This window comes from Canis aureus, chromosome 10 (assembly GCF_053574225.1).
Source record: "Canis aureus isolate CA01 chromosome 10, VMU_Caureus_v.1.0, whole genome shotgun sequence".
NCBI lineage: Eukaryota > Metazoa > Chordata > Mammalia > Carnivora > Canidae > Canis > Canis aureus.
This window is the reverse complement of record NC_135620.1, coordinates 71,038,513-71,058,878: the sequence shown is the minus strand read 5'-3', so window position 1 is coordinate 71,058,878 and position 20,366 is coordinate 71,038,513. Positions and strand designations below refer to the sequence as shown.

General features: G+C 44.5%; 1 protein-coding gene across 16 annotated transcripts in view; it reads left to right on the top strand.

Moving 5' to 3' along the window:
* Positions 1 to 1,047: 1,047 nt before the first annotated feature.
* TNC (tenascin C) overlaps positions 1,048 to 20,366 on the top strand; it is a 91,743-nt gene continuing 72,424 nt past the window's right edge. For 5 of the 16 annotated variants that reach the window (XM_077913075.1, XM_077913074.1, XM_077913077.1 and 2 more), the window contains exon 1: positions 1,049 to 1,284. The gene's annotated coding sequence lies outside the window, so the exon portion shown is untranslated. Of the gene's footprint in view, positions 1,285 to 20,366 lie in introns of all 16 variants that reach the window. The other 11 variants (XM_077913071.1, XM_077913072.1, XM_077913069.1 and 8 more) reach the window with 7 other exon arrangements.

The following is a 20,366-nucleotide window of genomic DNA, read 5'->3' as shown; positions in this document are numbered from 1 at the left end:
CTGAACCTCGATTTCTTCATCTGTCTAATGGGCACGACACCTGCGTGGTGTCCGCGGGCAGGTAACGGGACACCATCCCTGAAGTACCTTGCAGCGCACCTGATACAGACTTCCTAGGGGCGGGTCCAGGGGTGGCCTCAGGTCACAAGATGCCTCGTTTCCCATCGTGGTCACAAACTACGGTGTGCTGTGACCAGCTGACGGGGAGCGCCCTGTCCCAGCTGCTGCCCCCTCCTCAAAGCCTGCGTGTGCCCTGCGGCTGCTCAGCGCATGCTAACCACCGCACCACCGCACCACCGCACCACCGGGTGACTCAAAGCTTGGAAAGAATCCACAGCAGGCTGCAGAGCAAAGGCACAGCTTGTGTCTCAAAGATTGAGTTGTTACCTTTTTTTTTTTCTTTTTGCTGGGCACCTTGCTGCACCGGGGAGAAAAGTTTATAGAGAGCTTTCCCCAGAAGTGCTGCTTAGAAGACAGGCCCGGGCACAGGGGCTCTGGGGCTGCCCAGGGGAGCCTGGGGGCAGCTGGGCACGGCTCCCTCCCACCCAGGCCGGCCGCCCCACCTGCTGGGAGCTAATCCTGGGTTCCGAAGGGCTTTATCTCCTCTTTCCAGGAACTGGGCTGGCCTGGCTGACTTTCCGAGGTGCCCCTGAGCAGCTGCCGCCCAGAGCCCGGGCGAGCCCCGGGGCGCCCTTCCAGCCTTGCCTGAGCAGCAGAGCCCGGGCTGCGATCCTGCTCCCCCTTGCTCCTCCCGGGGCTTCGGTCTCACAATCAGAAAATCTGCTTGGGGAGCCGGGCAAAAATCACACCTAGCAAACAGCTGCTCTGGATGGGGGTGGGGGGGGGGTGGAGAGAGAAGGGGAGGAGGCCGACGGAGGGAAGCTGGAATTCCTACTTTCGCCATAAATTGTATGCAAATGGGTTCCTTTCCTGGCAGGGAGCAGGGAGGGAGTGCGTCTTTCATGAGCTAACCCCGTTCCGCTGGGAGGGCTGTTCCTTTAATTCACCAACTGAAAAAGTAGGAAAGGATGTCTGGAGGCGAGGCGTCCCGTTACAGAGGAAGGAGCTGCTATATAAGCCAGCCAAAGCTGGCTGCGCTGGCCACAGCCTGCCTACTGTCACCGGCTCCGGCGCACACACGCCCGCCTCTCCTCGCCCAAGGACCCTGCGGCGCGGGGTGACCCTGGGGGCAGCGCATGTGGGAGCCCCGCTGCTCACATCCAGCTACTTCTTCCATGGAGCTGGTCCATTCAAGGATCTAGGTCTTTCCCGAACTCCGGAAAGGTAAGTGTGTTTCACCCCCATCACCTAAGATCCTTAGGGCGCACGGTTTGCATTCTTGGTACCAAAGGGCTTGTGGGGTCATAATAATTAGACAACTTTTGCTGTGTCTTCGCTGCTGCCAGAATGGGCTATTTGGGATGATGCACCTTGACTCTTCTCCTTGCCCCTTCCCGTCTTGTGGCTTTGGGGATGGGGTGGGGGGTTGTCTTAGTTCTAGGAACAGTCGCACCTGGAAGGAACTTTCTGTAAAGTTTATATCTCTGTGTTCTTCGCAGGAAAAGTAAGAATTTTCTCTTAACTGCCCCCGGCCCTGCCCCTGGCTGAGTCACCTGTGAATATTTTTGTTTGAGACTGAGAGTGGTAGGATGATGGGAAGGTGGAAACCGTTCATGCCTCACGCTGGGACAGGTTAGGGGCAGGTTGAGAGAGGATTACGCAGAGAACAATAAAATTGTATCTCCAAACAGTGCTCACCTCACAATTTACCAAAGCTTTGTATCCATCCCTTATTCCACAACACGCTCCCTGTGGCGAGACGCAGAAAGGGATGAGGGCTGGAGGACAGGAGGGAGGAGGTGACTGCTGGGGCCAGATGAGCAGCTGCGGAGGACAGGGTGGGAGGGGTGGGCACCAGCTGCCACTCTGGAGGGCGGGGGACTCCTGATTCGCTGATCCTTGGGCCGGGTAGGTGTGCATGTCTGGGGAGCTTGAGCCTCTCTTTCATCAGTGGGGACCCGGAGCTCGGGGTCTGACGATAGGGGGTCTGTCATTCTGGTGTCCCCACCACCACCATCAAGGACGTTACCCTGATGAGACTATGCAACCCCTATGAGCTTCGGTGTCCACTTCTCTCCGATGAGGACGACAACCTCGGTTGTCATTCCGAGGAGGAAACAGGGCACAAAGCATTTGGGAGAGCGAGTGCTCAGTAACCGGAAGTTCAGATAATCATTGTCACTATCAAACCCTGTCATCGACCTCCTCGGAAGTTATGAGAGGCATCTAGGCAGTCTGGGGCCGGTCCCCCTGTGCACCTCACCCCTGCCCCCCAACCCCCTTCTCTTCATCTCCCCCATCTAAGGGTGTCTCGCTGGGCTGGCAGGTCGGAGGCTTGGCTGTATTTTCTAAGTAGGAGGCTGTTTGGCACAGGTCAGGGGAAAGGGAGCAGCCCGGGGATGGATGTAAACGTTGAGTTCTGCGTCCAGAATGCACAAGGTTTCGGGCTGGGGCGTTTGCAGATTCATCGTAAAGCTCGATGCTGCTGGTGGGGGGGAGGTTGCTCGTTGGCAATGCTTTCCGTCCAGAGTGAGAGCGGGACAGGGAGCCCCACTTGAAGAATGAATGCCTCTTTTTCATGTTTTGTGGACCTTCCCCCCCGTTTTTATGAAGCTTTCCCATATGTGCTTTAGAAATAATAAAACCCGCTGCCCACCCCCGCCAGCTTCCCGCCTTGCCTTCCATAAGCCCAACAGAGGACTGGGGGGAGGTTTGTCCAGCACTAGAGAAACCGGGGGAAAGTTTGCTGGTGTTGTGTGCAGCTGAGCCCATTGCAGTGGACATGATTGTGCCCTGAGCATACGTGTGATTCAGGTAGGTGACGGCGTCTGGGGGAAGAAACGCGTGCGCTCTATGAATATTCTCGGTTTTGCTCAGAACAGTGTCATTGGATAAAGGATTAAAAGGGGATATTACCAACTCTACAGTCTGGAAGGATTTTTTTTTTCTATGCCTTGTTTGAAAAACCTAGCTTCCCTATCTCATCTTCTACTAACTGACTCCTCTCCCCAGAGAAGTCACTGATCTCCCAGCCCTCGGTCTTGTTGTCTGTGCAAAGAGGATGACGATCTCTATCCCTCAGGGCTCTCGTGACATCCAAAGGAGATAATACAGGGTGGACTCAGTAGCTGACACATGGCAAGGGCTCCATAAATGGAGGTTTTTCTTGGTTTTCTTGCTTATCGATTTATAAGGACTTATCTGAAATTCGTGTTCTAAGACAGGGGTTTTCATATATTTAGCTGAAATATTCCTTGGATGAAATTGATGGCAGGCCTCCAATATGACAGGTAGATGTGGGGCTGCTTTGGTTGAAGTGGGGTGGAGGGTCTGAAACTCACCCCACTGTTCTCCACCTCCAGGGCATTTGCATAGGACCTTAAATGACACAGAACACAGTTAAAAATCATGAAGCCGGGCAGTGCACATTCAGGCTGCGATTTTGCACCTCAGTGGGGATGTTTGCCCCTCGTGTCCCTCCACCCGTAACAGGAGTCAGTGCAGTTCCCCAAGCAGTACAGTAGACAAGTACATGGGAAGTACAAAATGCTTAACGGAGGACGATTATTTTAATTAATTCTGATGATAAATAACAATAGGCAAAATACATGGAGAGCCTACTTTATTCTACAGCCCCCTCGTGTGCATCACCTCACTAAATATCCACAATACGTCCCTGAGAAACGGACCATGCCTGGTGGTCAAAGACATAGGTTGAAGAGTAGAGAGGATGAATAATTTTTCTAGAGCCCTAGAACACGGAGTGATGGAGCCAGTTTTCAGCCCCAGGACCCGATGATCCCCAAATCAGAAGCACACTTCCCTGTGTTCCTCCAGAATGCTGCTACTTCTTGCGCTTGCTGCCTTTAGAAGGGGAAAAGGAAAAATAACTCTGACTAACTCTACCCCTCCAGCCAGACTGTGGCCACCCATAAATACAGCAGTAGCCTGATCGTATAACCAGAATGGAATTTGGAAAGGGAATTCAAGCTGACAGAATGAAAAACACGTCCCCCCTTAATCCTACCCTTTCTGATGCTCACAGTGAACGAAGAACACCTAGTCCCTCCTTCCCCGGGATTTCCAGAGACACACGGTCGGTCGTGTTTTCTTACAGGGAAAAGTATCTAGCTGACGTAAAGTCCCCCCACGCTGAAGTCACGATAGTTTGAAAAAGTAGAAAGTAGGTAACGAACATTTAGCTCACTCCAAATCCACGGCTCCTCGGGGTGCTGATACACACACATACACACACACACACACACACACACACACACGGTGATCATCATGAAGAGCTACCCGTGTAGCACATGTGAGATAGCGGGGCCTGTTGTTTCTCATCTGATTCTTACTCCAACACGACAAGTTACAAATGGCCCCATTTTATGGACAAAGAACAAGAGCCCAAAGAAGCTAAGTGGCTCAATGAGGGCTTTCCATAAGTGAGGAGCAGGGGTTGGCTTTGAACCCAAACTTTCTGGCTTAAACTCTACTATTCTTTCCACTGTGCTGCGTTGCTTCCTGAAGGGCAGGGCTGACCTCATATCGAACCTTGAATGATCTCTTTCAGTGATCGGCCAGACGGTGGAGAAGCCCCCGACTGGCATTGGTGTCTATTGACTCTACAGAATAGCCCTGCCTAGATCATTTTTCGTGGTGCTCAGGAAAGGTCAGCTTATAGTGGCACAATTCTCTGCCTGGACACAGCAAAGTTCAAATTTCAGCCCCGAGAGGGAGAGAAGAATGACACTAAAGGTAGCCGTCAGGTCATTACTGTTGATTTTCATCCCAGGAAAGGAGGCACAGACTTTGCTGGGCTCTGCAGGCGGGAGCTCGGATGGGAAAAGCAGGACCGTACCTGTGTCCGCACCCTCTCTGAGAGCCAGGTGAACCAAGCACCTGGTTTATAAGGGTTGATGGGGGTGAGGGGGTACAGAGTGAATCAGGTTGCCCAGCCCTGGGGCAGCGAACCTCAGCGTGATCAGGAAATGATTGTAGGCTCCAAGCCACAAATTCCCCTGAAGTCTTAGACATGAGGGCTATGGTCCAGTCACTTCTCGCTTTGAGAAGATCACAGGGGATTCCCGTGAATCTAAACCCGGCCAGTTTGAACATCTTCAACATGTGGGAAACATGAGATGAAGGCTCTCTTCCAAGGTGGGGAAACCCCATCCAACTCCTGCCATCTCCAAGATTAATTCCATCCAAACAAAGGGCCGCAGTGGCCTGACCTACCACCAAGGGGCTGTGCATACCTTGTGACTCCTTGGTAGAGAAGAAGAGTCTGTGTGCCTCCCTGACTTTAACCCTGGTGACCAGACTTTTATTTCAGTAATGCCCTTAAGTCTAGAATTGTTTGTCCTGTTTCCTTCTCCCTCGTCTCGTATTTCTAGCCTCTATCCAGCAACAACCTAATTCAGCACTATCATTGTATCGCTTGACCCTCCATCAAGGAATCAAAGCAAACTGCCCACGCTGAAAGCAGATTGTGTGAGGAAAACCCCTTCCATATTCACCATATTCATTTCTAGTCTATTTGTGGATGGAAGTGAAAAAAAAAAAAAAACATGCCGACTTGTCTCTGATCTTTTGAAATTTCCTGAAATTCACAGGTTCTTAATTATGTAGCCAGAGTAACTCGAATAGTTTTGGTTGGTCCTTTAACAACCAAAGGTTGTTTGGTTGGCCTCCACCCCCACCCCCCTCCATGAGAAACCATCCTATGTCAAGAGCCAGAGAGATTTGGTAAGCTCTGAAAGTCAACATCTTTCCTTCAGGACTAGCTACTGCTTCACTCTTGCCCTGGAGGCAGTGAGTTGGCTGCTATGAACTTCTGCGTAAACAGGTCCAAAAAGTTCTTCTAGCAACGGTGTTGGGGTGATTGTAATAGCTAACATTTCCCAACAACTCTACAGGCATTTTGCCTTCGAATTGTCAACCATCCAGCAAGTGTAACTGCCTCCCCTTCAAACACGGGGAATCTGAAGCTCAAAAAGTTTAAGTAGCTTCCCCAAGACCACCCAGATAGTAAATACTGGAGCCAAAGCCCAAACCCAGTTCATGGGCCTGAACATGTGGTTCTAACCATTAGGATAGACGCTCGGCGCCTTAATTGTATTTGTCTTCTGACAACAGAGAGGTCTGGACATCACAAAGCTAGGAAAGAGTCAAAAGCTCATCTTTCAGACCCCAGTGCTCTCTTCCACAGAGCAGCCACTGGTAATATCTCTGACTTGCTCCTCCTGATTTCACTTCCTGTGGAAACTGTAATTAAATAATTAGTGTGTAGTGGCTAATGTAATGTGTTCCCGCTACTGGGTTCTAGGCAGCCCAGGGTGAAGCCTGGTCCACACCCCGGGCCCCTCACCAGCCTGAGACCCAAAGCGTGTACACAGACTAAGCAAGTGCTGCCTGACGAAGCCATGCTTGCCCCACAGGCTGGCTCAAATACCCGAATTCCGAATTCCTACAGAACTTTCTGCTTCCCCCACTGATATCTGTGTATCATAAATACTTAGATAATCACCCCCCACCCCACCGCACCTAACTGCACATCCCTGAGGTCAAGGTCATCCGTGAGGCAGGAACTATGTCTCACTGGTGCTCATTTTCCCCAAAGCCTAGCCAGCTGCTGACAGGTGCCAGGCCCTCAGTAGGTTATTGTTGGAGATCCTCTCTGCCGTTCCAAAGGAAATGGAACAATAGCACAGCACTGCCTTGCTTCTGAATTGTGTCTCATGGTTTTTGAAGCATCTTCATAACCTGAATCAATTTTTCTCAAAGTAGGATACACATAAATCAGTAAATGTATAAAATAGCTTTTCTATGCCTCACTCTCAGATGGTCCCAGCAATTATAGATAACCTTACAGGTAAGTAAAAAGAGGCCTAGAAAAGCTGTCATTTGCACAAAGTGCAAAGTGATGTCACTCGCGACTCCTGCAGCTATGCTCCTTTCACTGTGCCACTGAGCACTCAGGTCTTATTCCCATTTCTCAGATAAGACAGTTCAAGGCAGCAAGCAGGCTGCTTTCTAGAGGAATATTTCATTTTTGAAGGGTTGTTCAGAAGAGAGGGCAACGTCTAACCGAGAAATAATTGGCAGTAGTATCCCCCCTTTCAGGCAAGGGTCTACTTTGGTGGGGTAGCAGAACTCAAATTTTATCACCTAGGGACATTTTCAGGGACAAAACCATACTTGATAGAAAGAAACATGGCAGGGACTGAATATTGAGTGCAAGTCAGTATATTTTTGTTCAGGACTCTAAGGCTACAAATGCAGTATAAAGAAGTCCTGGCTAATAACTGTGTGCTGGGGAACTTTGCTGTAGGCATGGGGTGCATTATGGACACATGCAGCCTCACTGCAGAAAGTGACGCACCACAGCCAGAACAAGAGAGCCTGAAGCAGCACTGGACACTCTACCAGCCAGAGACTCTCCGAAATACTGCATCCAGGATAGGCACCAAGATACAAAATAGCCACCACAGCAGCAATAATAATAGAGCCTGTGAGTACATCCAGACAAGGAAGCCATGACTTTCCACCTAGGAAAGAAACAGTCTGGGAGAGGCAGACCTAAGGAGCAGGAGAAAACGCACCTGCTGGGGAGCTCCGGGAAGTGAAGATGAGCTCATGCCAGGCCCTTGCACTTTTAGTGCTGTCCCCAAGGGAAGCTTGGGTGGCTTCTCTCTGGGAAATGGATGGCCTGGGTCCTGGGATAGTCACACCGAGGAAGCTGGATGCAGAGACGTCAGAGTAGAGTGCTCTAAATTATAGGTAGTTTGTTAAAAAAATTTTTTTTTGTTAGAACCTGTAGAATATTGGAATTAAAAGGGTTCATTGGCAGCCTCTAAGCCACAGGTTTGGAGACAGGATTCGAAAGACTCCTCCAAGGTGATTTGGGGACTGCCATGGAGAGATGGTGAGGCCAAGCAGGGGCTCCATTCAATCTTACTTTAATTTAAGCCCCTTCACTTGTATCTGTTTTGTGCACAGAGCTTCCTTATGAAATGTCATTTGGTGAAAGAGTTCTGTGGCAAAAAAATAAATAAATAAATTTAAAGTTTTTTGTAAATTGCTGGCCTGGTTTAACTTCCCTCATTTGGAAGATGGTGAAACTGAGACTCAGAGGAGGGAAAAGTCCTTCTAAGATCCCACGCCAGTTGGCAACAGGGTCAGGACTCAGTCTGAGGTCTTCTGACTCTTGCTCTTGGAAGCCAGAGACTATAAAAAAAAAAAAAAAAAAAAGAGTCAGAGTTAATATATTATTTACAAATGAAAAATTAGTAGAGTCTTATTCTCTGAACAGCTTTAGCACACATGGGGTGAAGCAAGAGTGCACTGTATTTGTTATCTCTTGCTGCATAACAAATTGCCATGAAATTTGGTGATTTAAAATAACACCCAATTTGTTATCTTACAATTTGTGTAGGTTAGGAATCTGAGCATAACTTAGCTGGATGTTCAGCTTCATGGTCTCTCATGAGGCTACACTCACAATGTTGGCCAGAATTGGGGTCTCATCCGAAGGTTCAACTGGGGAATTATTAGCTTCCAAGCTCACTGACGTGGTTGTTGGCTACATTCAGTTTCTTGAGGTCTATTGGCCCAAGGCCACCCTCAGTTCCTTGCCACATGGAATTCTCCGACATGACCATTTGTTTCATCAAAGCCAACGGGGCGGGGGGCGGGGGGAGGGCAGGCTGCAAGCAAATAGACATCACAGTCTTGCACAGCTTAATTGTGGAAGTGATACCCATCACCTTAGCCATATTTTGTCAGTTAAAAATAAGCCACTAGGCCATCCCACACTCAAGGAAAGGGAATTGCATAAAGGTATGAATAGCAGGGGCATATCATTGGGGCCTCTCTTAGAGCTTCTCTGCCACCCCAGTGCTCCAATGTCACCTATTTCTGACAACTTCTTAACAATAACAAGTTCACCCAACCCACCTACACTTCTGTTGATGAGCAATCAATAATTATGGCAGCCACTAGAGTGGGCTGTATCTTATTTAAGCTTTCCATTCATTTATAAAGGGGAGCCAGATGTTTTGCATTAGATGTACTAGTTCATTAGGGAGACATAATTCCTCTTGAATATCTCAGGACAAGGCCTTCCAAGGCAATGACTTCAAATGTATTTCACTCAAAGGCAAGGTATTCAAAGTGACAAAAACTGAAACTCAACCTATTCCTCTCTTAGCAGTTATAATGAAGATTAAAAATTTAGGATTAATTATTGCTCCCTTTCCACTTTTTCCTTACTAAGCCACCATATTTCAAATCTTGTAAATTCTTTTGCCTTAATAAGTAAATCAGTTCATTGCCTTCCACCCCTCCTTCATCATCCCAGTTCAGGTCATGCATCTCACAGATGGACCATAGCAATAGTTTCTCCATTGGATCCCATCCCACCAGGCTTTCCTTTCAATCTATCCCTCAACTGGGGTTGTAGGTAAACAATCCCAGGCTTAAATATTTGCAAATGATGCTCTTCTAGCCACAGGAAAAAATCATATCTCCAGCCTGACTTTTCAAATTCTTTCATGGTTTTCTTCCAGCCTCCAAACAGGTCTTGTACTTCAGCTGTAATCCATGCTCTCAGCACCATCTATTTCATGCTTTTTGTGCCCTGGCAAATGCCACTCCCCCTTTCCTAGAATATCCTTCCCTATGTTTTTCATCTACTCATAATCTCCTTTTAAAATTCAGTTCAGGAACCACCTGCCTCCTCTGGGTAGATGAGATGTTTTTTTTATTGTCAACCCATTCTACCCCATATCTTTTTCTGTCATCATCCTTATCATCCTGCAACTGCCTGTCTGCTCAGAGATCAACTCCTTCTGTCAATGAAGTTCTTGAAAAGATAATTTGTATCTGGTTCATCTGAAGTTGAGCACAATTGGAATAAAATTAATCTTTAACCACAGACAAGAGTCCTTACTGTGTCCCAGATTTGGGCTTCTTCCTCATCAGAATTTATCCAGAAAGCTTAGAACTTGAAGTTGTTTTCATGCCTTGCCCTCTGGGCTCTCTACAGTGCAGAGTGATGTCATAACATATCACAGGAGGAAGCCAGCCCTGTTCTGGGACAGGAAACTATCTTAGGACTCATTCTTCAAGGAATGCCCTTGCTTTCAGAGGAAGCTTCTGGAATCAAAGCATGCCCTGCCTGGGATTTGAAAAAACCAGTACCAAGGACAGAGGAGGCCTGTAGGGGAATTCGAGACTGAGTCACAAGAGATCCCAGTATCTGGAGGTTATGACAAGGATCAATCTACAACCAGTGGGAGGAAGGGAAGGATTCAAGGGAGGGGTGGAGACAAAGAGCTCTCTATCTTAGGACATGGAGAAATTCACAGTGCAGGGGGAAGATTGCTTAATGGTAAGAGTATGGTTTTGCCATTAGCGCTGGGTTCAAGTGCTTGCTCTTTTCTTATCAACGTGATGTTGGCCATGTTAGCTTCTCTACTTAACTTCTCTAACCCTCATTTTCATCCATAGTAAAGGCAAAATAGTAGCACCTACTCCAGAAGGTTATTGTGATGATTAAATGGCGTAAGGGTTAGTGCACTGCTTAGCACAGAACTGACACTCAGATATAAATGTTATATTGTCCTTGTTGCTACCTGTTGTTGAAATGGTCATGGGTAATAAGGCTCCATTAGAGAAGTGGTTCCCAAAACTGTAGCCTGTGAAGCAGCATTCTCATGAGATGCAACTGAAAAGGTGTTCTGTGACCAAAGGGTTTTAGGAGACCCTTGGCATTATGTCCTGTTCTTGGGAATTCTTAGCTCATATTCAATACATGGTTCCAAAGATGGAGATACAGTAGGTAGGAGGACGTGCATGATCCTTTTAAGCTCCTCATGGAGCTTACATTATGGTGGAAGAAGGTAGATAATTACAAGGAATCAAATAAACTTGTGAGTACAATTTCAGGCAAGTATTTGTTAAGAAGAAACATAAAACACAGTAAGGGAACAAACAATGAGGTGGTGCTGAATAGGGTGATCTTTTTTTTAATTTTTTTTATTTATTTATTCATAGAGACACACACACACACACAGAGAGAGAGAGAGAGAGAGAGAGAGGCAGAGACACAGGCAGGAGGAGAAGCAGGCTCCATGCAGGAAGCCCGATGTGGGACTGGATCCTAGGTCTCCAGGATCACACCCTGGGCTGCAGGCGGCGCTAAACCACTGCGCCACCAGGGCTGCCCAGGGTGATCTTTTAAATAGGGTGAGACATAGAGATGACAGTTAAGCCGGGAGCAGAATAAAATAGGAAAATGAGCTCTGTAGATAGTGGAGTAGGAGTTGAGATTTTATTCTGAGTGTTATTAGAAGCCAATGGGAAATCTGGGGGAGAAGAGTACATGATCTAAGAAACCCTATAGCAATTAATCTATTCAGCTTTGTTTAACCCAGTATCACTCCCCAAGTTATTTGACCCCAGATGCCATTTTCCACAGGACATGTACCTAAAAACATCTTGGCATGTAATATGGTAAATTCTTCACTAGAGCACAAGGCTTCATAGATTTTTAAAAGGACTATAAATTTGCTCTCACTCATCTAGACCTATAGTAAAAAGCCCAGCAAACCACTTGGTCTGAAATAAGCACGCCTGGAGCAAAAAAAAAAACCTAGTTTTAGAGGTAAAGAAAAGCAGGGTGTCACCCTAATTAGCAACTCTTTTTGGCTGAGGTGATCAATGAGCGCAGCCAGGCTTCAACAGACTCTGGAATCCCATCTCAGGCCAAAGGAAACTTGCCAACATCTGCCTAAAAGCTAATAAGTGTTTGCAAACAGTACACCTTGGCTTAAGCATTCTCCAGAGGGGAAGTGTATAAAACTTGAGGTCCGGCCAGAGGCTCCAAGAGAAAGACAGAGGTCAAATATTTCAGTGCTTAAACACAGACAGCCACCAGATTGCTGTTAAAGATCTAGGAAATGGAAGGTGAAGGTGTCTGCTTGGGCTCTGATCGCTCTCTTCATTGAGCAGTGCTAATTTACATTTTCACCTTGTATGAACTGCAGGAGGTAGCTTGATGAATCTGCCCAGGGTAGTAGTTGAGAGCATGCATTTTAGAGTCTCAGGCTAGGGTCCAAATGCTGACTGCCCCTCTAAAGCAGTCATTGAATCTCCCTGAGTCTCAATTTAACTTCCAGATAATACCTATCTCAACAGGTTGTCATGACAAATGACGAGATAAATGATACATGTATAAAAAGCATCTAGCATAAGGCCTGGCACACAGTGGGTATATAGTAGGCTCTCTCAACAAAATGGTAGTTTTTTTTCTTGTCCATTTCAGTCTGTATTTGGTTTTACTACTATATTCCAGCAAAGGTCAGGAAACCACCAGGTGACAGCCTATTTTTATAAATAAAGTTTTATTGAAACACAGACATGTTCATTCATTCATGCCATGACTATGGCTACTTTCTCGGTAATTGTAGAGTTGAATCTTTGTGACATAGATCATCTAGTTGCAAAACCTAAAATATTTACTGTCTGGTCATTTAGAAATAAATTTATTGGCTCCTGCCAGTGTGCTAAATTTAGATACATAATTTCCAATCACCACAACCTAGCAAGGTATAAAATATTATACTTACATATATGAAGAGATTGAAGCAGAAATAAAGGCTTATCTGGTAAGTCCTCCTCCCAAAACATGATGTTGAAAGAAGTGTCAAAGAATGACAGAAGAGTTACACATTTGTATGATTCATCCTTGATTTCTCCAGAACCATCTCTGCCTTTTATCTCTCTCAGGCTAAATTTCTTGACTTTCCTGCGATATGCTGAATTAAATGTTGCTGTCCAGAATGGGTCCTCCTGCCTTTTCCGTATATTTTTGTTTGTTCATATAAGTCCATTCTCTCAAGAATGAAAGTTGTAATTTCTAGACCCTCTGACACTCATGCCTTAACTGAAACCATACTCTTTTTCTTTTCTTTTCTTTTTTTTTTTGGTTGTACATAGCAGGAGGGCCAGTTTTCCAGAAAGGAGAGATTCATTAAGCTCCTCTGTCTGCTACTTCTCACTTTATCTTCCTCTCACTTACTCACTTTCTCTCCAGGCCAGACTCAAAGAGAGTAAGCTGTTTCCGGAGGCTTTAAAGATTTGCCTGAGACATGGATATTACAGTGCATTTGGCTCTGTGCCTCCCCTCAAGTTCAAAACTATACATAAAATGTCTATGTGCACTCCAGCTCCCCAGCCCCACCCTCCCAAGGGGCCTCATTTTAGGGATCCAACATTTCTTTTTTTTTTTTTAGGGATCCAACATTTCTACCTGTATCAGTGATACTAGGTGTTCTTCTGATATTTATCGCATACATATTAATTGCTTAAACTGAAAAAAAAATGAATCTTGTTTAAAAAGATAACTTGGTGTAGCAGAAAGAGCATAAGATTTGGAATTATAGGACTGAGTTCTTAATTCTGAAGCCTTCAGCTCTCTTAACAGTAAAATACGAATAGCACTTCCTCACTCATAAGGTTGCCATCACAGTTAAACAGCATGTGGAGGGGGCAGCTGGGTGGTACAGTAAGTTAAGTATCCAATGCTTGGTTTCAGCTTGGGTCATGACCTCTGGATCGTGAGATTGCTGAGTGCTTAGTGCTCTTAGTGCTGCTCACTGCTGAGTCTGCTTGGGACTCTCTCTCCCTCTCATTCTGTCCTTCCTGCTCATGTTCTCAATCTCTCTCAAATAAATAAATAATCTTTAAAACAACAACAGAAAAAAAACCCACCAAAAACAGCATCTGTATAGCTCCAGGCACAGAATACATGTGACACTATCTATCTCACCCATGCTTTACATTGGAAGAGTCTCCATCCATGAGCTCCTCACTCAGAGGTTGGCCATGGTCGGATGTAATCATTACTCCCATCTAATGTGTAAGGAAATGGAAAGAGGAGGTTGTAGATTTGTTCCAAATCTGCACTTTCCCCATTGTGTGCCACCAAACCTAATCCCGCGATGTACTTAAACACAAAATAATCAAGTAGGTTTGGAAAATACTATAAACTCTCCCAGTCTTGGAGAGTTCCGATGAACACAAACCCATTAAAGACACTGAAATAAACAAAGCTGTATAATTTGTTTGGTTTAAAAATAGCATTTTCCAAACATGTTTAACTAAGAAATCTTTTCTTCCTTTGCATTAATACCTGCTAACATGTTGTAGATTACACTTTACAAAATGCTGTTGAAAGTTATACAGTTAATTAACCCAAGTCAGAGGTGAGAAATATCTCTACTTTTCAGCCTCAGGTACAGCTTCCCCTACTCTCTCTGGAAGTCATAAAGGTCTTTCATTGCCAGTGGTTGCTCTGGACCCTGACCAACAGGTCCTTTTGAAGTCTGCCTTTTTACTTTTGTTGTGCAAATCACACTTTGATATCAGTCACGGATGGCACCAAAGCTGAGGGTTAGGACCTGGCTCTCTGACATGTGAGTTAGTCTATCTGAATTAAATTCCTGCTGCCCCTTTCTAGCTGGGTGAGCTGAAGCGATGTGAGCCTCAGTTTCCTTATCTCTAAACTAAAAAATAAATAAATAAATAAATAATAATAATAATAATAATAATAATAATAATAATAAAGGTAGGTACTTCATAGGTCTTGGAGAGGATTCAGTGAAATAACCCATGTAAGACATGTAACACAATTCTTGGCACAGATGTGTTCAATCAACATTAGCTGTTATTGAGGCATTGAAATGGCCCCATTTGAGAAAGAGAAAGCAGACAATGGAAGTATGTTTCCTTGCACGGTATCACACAAATTAATTGCTGTAGCAGTATTAGTTTTCCCTGAGAGTCCAGTTTCCTGCTTCCAATCTTAGAAGCATAATTTCATTTCAGGAGTCAACTACTATCAAAGTGTATTCAACTTTATTGCCCTTGATTCATACAGGCTTTTATATCGTCAGAGGCTCCATCTGGCTCCCTCTGAATCAGGCCTCAAACAGCATTCCATTCATTTGAATATCAGCACATTGACTTGGAAAAGATTTCCAAAGACATCTAGCCTTGCTATGCCAAATATTTGGCACACATATCAACACTCCCTCACTTCGGTACCCATGGCATTCATTGCTAACCCATCATAGCACTTTCCCCCCTTGAGTCCAAACGAGGCCATGGAATCTTTCTCAACATGGTGCCAGATGGCCATATCAGCTCACTGAGATTGACACGTAAACTGAAACTCATTTGCCATCCCAAACCAATTCAACTTCTCAGTCAATGAATGTTTGAACCACTTTTACAATATTACTGTCTATTTTTTTAATATGTCCGATGTTGTGGAGATCTCTATAAGGGAAGCCACAGAGGAAGAGGAGAGAAAAGCAGAATGGATACTAACATTTGGATAGCGTTTATAACTCTATTATCCCATTCACTGTCTCCAACAACCCTGGAAAGATCCTTATTTTAGAGCTAAAGAAGCCATAATTCAGAAAAGTTATAGGATTTAGTCCAAGGCTCCCCAGCAGGTAAGTAGAGTTTGATCTCCAGGCTTTCTGCTCTAAAGGCCCTATTATTCCCTATCCCATCACAGTGCATCCTTAAGAATTTTCAGGCTTTCAAGGCTACATCTCTGGCACTGGGCAGCTAACAGCAGTTTCACAGAGGTCACCATGTCACAGAGCCCTTTCTAGAAGGTCTCTTATTTAACATTGAGGTAAAAGTCAGTCTGTAACCCATCCTTGCTAGACAAATATCTAATCTCTTGACTTTGGCTCAAGAGCTCAAGAACCTAATTCCAGTACTTACAAAAGAGTCAACTAGATTTCCTAAAATTCTGCATGAACACCAGAGGAGGTCATTGTACCCTTAGGAAATGAACTAAAATTTACATTTGAAACAATTTTCCAGAATTTTATAGGAACCTATATAGTTGCCACTTGGTCAGACCCCCTTTTTATTTTCCTTTCTGTGTAGGCAAGAAAGAGGAGTGAGAAAGCAAGTGCTCTGCAGAAATTTTATTTCAAAAATTGAAACCAGACCACACCAGGGCAGTTTATGGTCTGAATGTATCAATGGATCTAGTCATATTTCATCTGAGCTTTTCTTAGGTATACTAAACCACAAATATGAATCTCATTATTGTGTCTGGATGGAAATATTTTATGGATTAAGATTTGTGAGCTTAATTTGGTTAGTAATGAAACCTCTGTTGGGGGATGGGAAGGAGGAAGCCACAAAGTACCACCAGTGCTTCAGGCAAACAACTAAAGAAAGAAACAGTATTGGGGGGGGGTTGGAGTTGTCCTTAATATTGCTACCTGACATGGATCTAAAATGAAATCCAAATCTAAGTTCAGCAGAAAATATTGCCAAATTAACGATAGATCACAAGTCCCTAGAACCAAAGAGTCAAGGACTGGGGACATACACTGTTGCTTATTTGATAAGAGAGTGATGGGACCTGCCCAAGGACCCACAGTGAGTGAGTGGTTGGCAGGACTGTACCTCAAAGCTCATCTTCTATCCCTTCAACCTGCTGCATTCCCCACCACACAGTCTCAGAACGGTCTCAAATCTCTGGAAACCGAAAAATAAGTAGTGAAAATTCAAAATTCCAAACGAGAGACCTAAATTTAACCATCAACAAATACTGCAGTGAAATGGGAAGAATTGCTGACTAATAACCCAGGAGGCTTCATTCACACTGAAACCAGAATTTTACACTGAGTATATCACAGGCCTGGTTGAGTTCACCTCCTGCCAAAGGTCTGGTTGAGTTTACTTTGATCATATGGAAAGTCTATCTCAAAGTGGACAGTACTGGGCTCTCAGGAGCCTTTGAGGTATTGACTAGAATCTCATGGGAAGGAGCCCAGTGTGTCTTGGCACTCTTGCAACCCCTGTGCTTAGTGTGGTATCTGGCATTTAGTATGTACTCACTGAATAGCCAAGTGAAAAAAAATGAACTAATTCTGGGAATTCAGCTATGATGAATTCCTTGATACATCTTGTCTTAGAAGAGATCACAGGAGAACTCATTACATGAGAGCCATCAGGAAAATAAGAGTATTAGTTCATTCAGTTGTCCCATGAATATGAGCCCCTGCTATGTGTAAGTTCAAATCAAGAAATATATCCAGCTTTATTTCATGTAAATATAAAGATATTGTGCCTTCAGTATGTTGGAGACACTGAGCTTAAGAAATAAATAAATAAATAAATAAATAAATAAATAAATAAATAAATAAATAAATCTATCTTAAAAAAAAAAAGATGAATGACTCAGATGTCAACCACAAGCAGTTCCTGCCCTCATGGAGCTGATAGATTGCATACATTCTGACTCCTTACAGTCCAACATAAATACAAGATAGAATTGGCTTATACTTTAAAAGAGGGACATATACATACATAATAAAATCACCCCAAAATCAATTTTAGAATGATACATGATGGAAATCATACCAAATCAAGAACTCAGAGAATTCAGAGGGAAAAAATTACCAGGCGTTTGAGAGTAATCAAAACAGAGCTTGGGACTGGTCTTGAACCATAACGTTCTTCCTTGGCCCTCCAGCACAAAAGGCTGTAGAAGATCAGGTTCAGGGCATTTACTTTGGACTCAGATGGACTTGTGTTCAAATTCTGACTCCACTACTTAATAAATGTCTGAACTTACATAAGCTATATAATTATTTTCTGCCTCGGTTTCCTCATCTTCAAAATGAGAATAAAGATACCACCTCATATCATTTTGTGAAAAATTAAAATTGGAAACGCAAGATGCTTACTGGCAAAGTACACAGTGAATGGTCGTAGATGACACTTTCATTAGTTTTATCATCACTGTTATGATTTCAATCTCTTCCTTATCTTCCAAGGCCTTTTCAATCAATATTTGGTTGTTCTAAGTATTTCCCCCTCCAGGAAGCCCTCTGGGAACTTTCTATGCTCAGAATGACACTTTCTTCAATTCCTTCATTCAGACCAGCGCTGCTATTGAACCTTGCTATGTATGTTCTAGCTTCTGACATTTCTGGAAACAGAAAATAAGTCCTTCTTCTGCTTAGTATCCCTAGCACTCAGCATGCTGTGCAGCCCATAGAAAGTAAACAAGAAGTGGCCCTTAAAAGAATCTTACCATTTATACTCTTGCCATCAGCTTAAGAGTAAGTGCCACTTTCCCAATCTGCAGTAAGAATATCACAACTATTAAATCCATAGTTCATGGACTTAAAATCAACTGCATTTATGGGCACCTGGCTGGCTCAGTCAGTTGAGCTTCTAGCTCTTGATTTCAACTCAGGTCATGATCTCAGGGTTGTAAGATTAAGGCTCGGATCCGTCTGTTGATGGTCATGGAGCCTACTTGAGGTTCTCTCTCTCCCTCCCTCTCCTACCCCTCCCCACACACTCTCTCTTTCTCTCTAAAAAAATAAAAATAAAAATAAAATAAAATGCATTTGAAGGACATTTCCTTCTAGAAGGAAATTGTAAGCTTGATGATTAGAACATGCTGATCTTCTTCATTGCTATTTCAACGTTTGGCAGATGGCAGGTATTTAACAAATATGTTCTGAAAAGATGGATAGCTGGATGGATGGGTGGATGGATGGATGGATGAATGGATGGGTGGGTGGGTGGAGAACTGAAGAAATCTTACAGGACCAAGAATGCTAGAAATCTCTTAACACAGAGTCTCTCCAAGATACTGCTGCTGATACTTCTCTCTGGGAATCTTTACAATGACCTCATACTAAGAATTACTAGAAGCCTCTTCTATGCACTTATTTTTGAAGGGCTCTCAGTAGCCTCGGGGAAGAGATAAACCTCAATCGAATGCAATGACCAAGAGGGAGGATCTCTGGGTTTTAATGTCAACTTTACCACGAATTAGCTACCGACCTTCTGTGGTGTTTCAGCTCAGTAATTCCCTTTCATGGCAGGCACTACCTCTACTTACTCAGACGGGGCTGCCTGGAGCGAGGTATTCGTAACACTTCTGAAGTGGGGCTCCAAAGAAAAGGATAGGTGTGGATTAGCAATGCCTGCCACGTATACTAGAAGGAGGTGTGTTGGTGCACAGATTTGCCACCCCTGGACTCAGTGATCCTCCACAGTTGCTTCTAAGGCCTGCTCAACTCTGATTTCTCTGTATCATCTCATGGCTGTTTGTGTCTATGGAAAGTGCTGAGAAGCTGAGCCAAACGTTTCCCGTCAGGAGCAATGTCTTAAAAGACTAAACCACAAGCAGCCTCTTCTGGAGAAATCTCTGGCAGAGCATCATGGACAACCATCCCAGTAGCAGCACTGCCTCTTGGCCAGGGTACTGACCTCCCAGAAAAGAGCTCCACCCTAGGCTCACTGATTTGCTTTTCTTGCTACTGAATGAGAATACACCAGGAGGAAAACCAGGGCCGTAGCCTCAGCCTCCTCACTCCCCTATGAATTTCATAGTATCCCCGTCACTTAACAAACTGAAGCACTAACAATGATACATTTCCAAGGAAAAAGCACCAGTGGACAAGAGGGGATGCTCCCATATTCCCTTATGAATCTCTCATCGGTCGGAGACTAGCCTTCTGCTAACTGCCCTCTCTAAACGAAGGACACAAACCATCACACAATAACGAGACACACAGATTACTGAGGTCTCTCCCCTGTTAGGCACTGTCCTAAATATTCTCATAATAATGAAATGGCATAATTATCACTTAATCTCATTTTCTCCCACTTGCAGTGGAAAGCACTTTATTGCCGGGTTGCTATTAGTGTCACTGTTTTGCAGACAAGAAAGTTGAGGCCCAGAGAGGCAATGCTACATATCCAAGGTCATAGATACTAGATGGAACCATATGAAGTTGCCTTCTATCTAACGATTTTCGACCTACAAAACTGGCAGTTCCGTAGGGGTCCAACTGACAGCAAGCGGCAGAACCAGGGTTCAATAGTATTTGACTGATTCTAGAACAGATCTTTTCAAACACTGTGCAGATTCTCCCTGGATAATTGTCCTAATTTTAGAGTTTATCATTCTTCCCTGTAATGATCTGTTGACATGTCTGCTTCCTTTACTGGACCATGAACTCAATGAGAGCAAGAATTATCCATCATGGGTCTCTGAGATACCTTAATGTCCCTTGGGCTATCTTAGCCTTCATTCAATTCATCTCTGTTGAATGCAAGAATGAGTAATTTTTAAAATGAATTAATTCTCAGGCCTCTGGGATGATGGCTGGCCCCAGTAGCATCCAAATTGGGCACCAATGAAGCCACCAAGCTACATGAATGGATAAATGCTTTTCAAT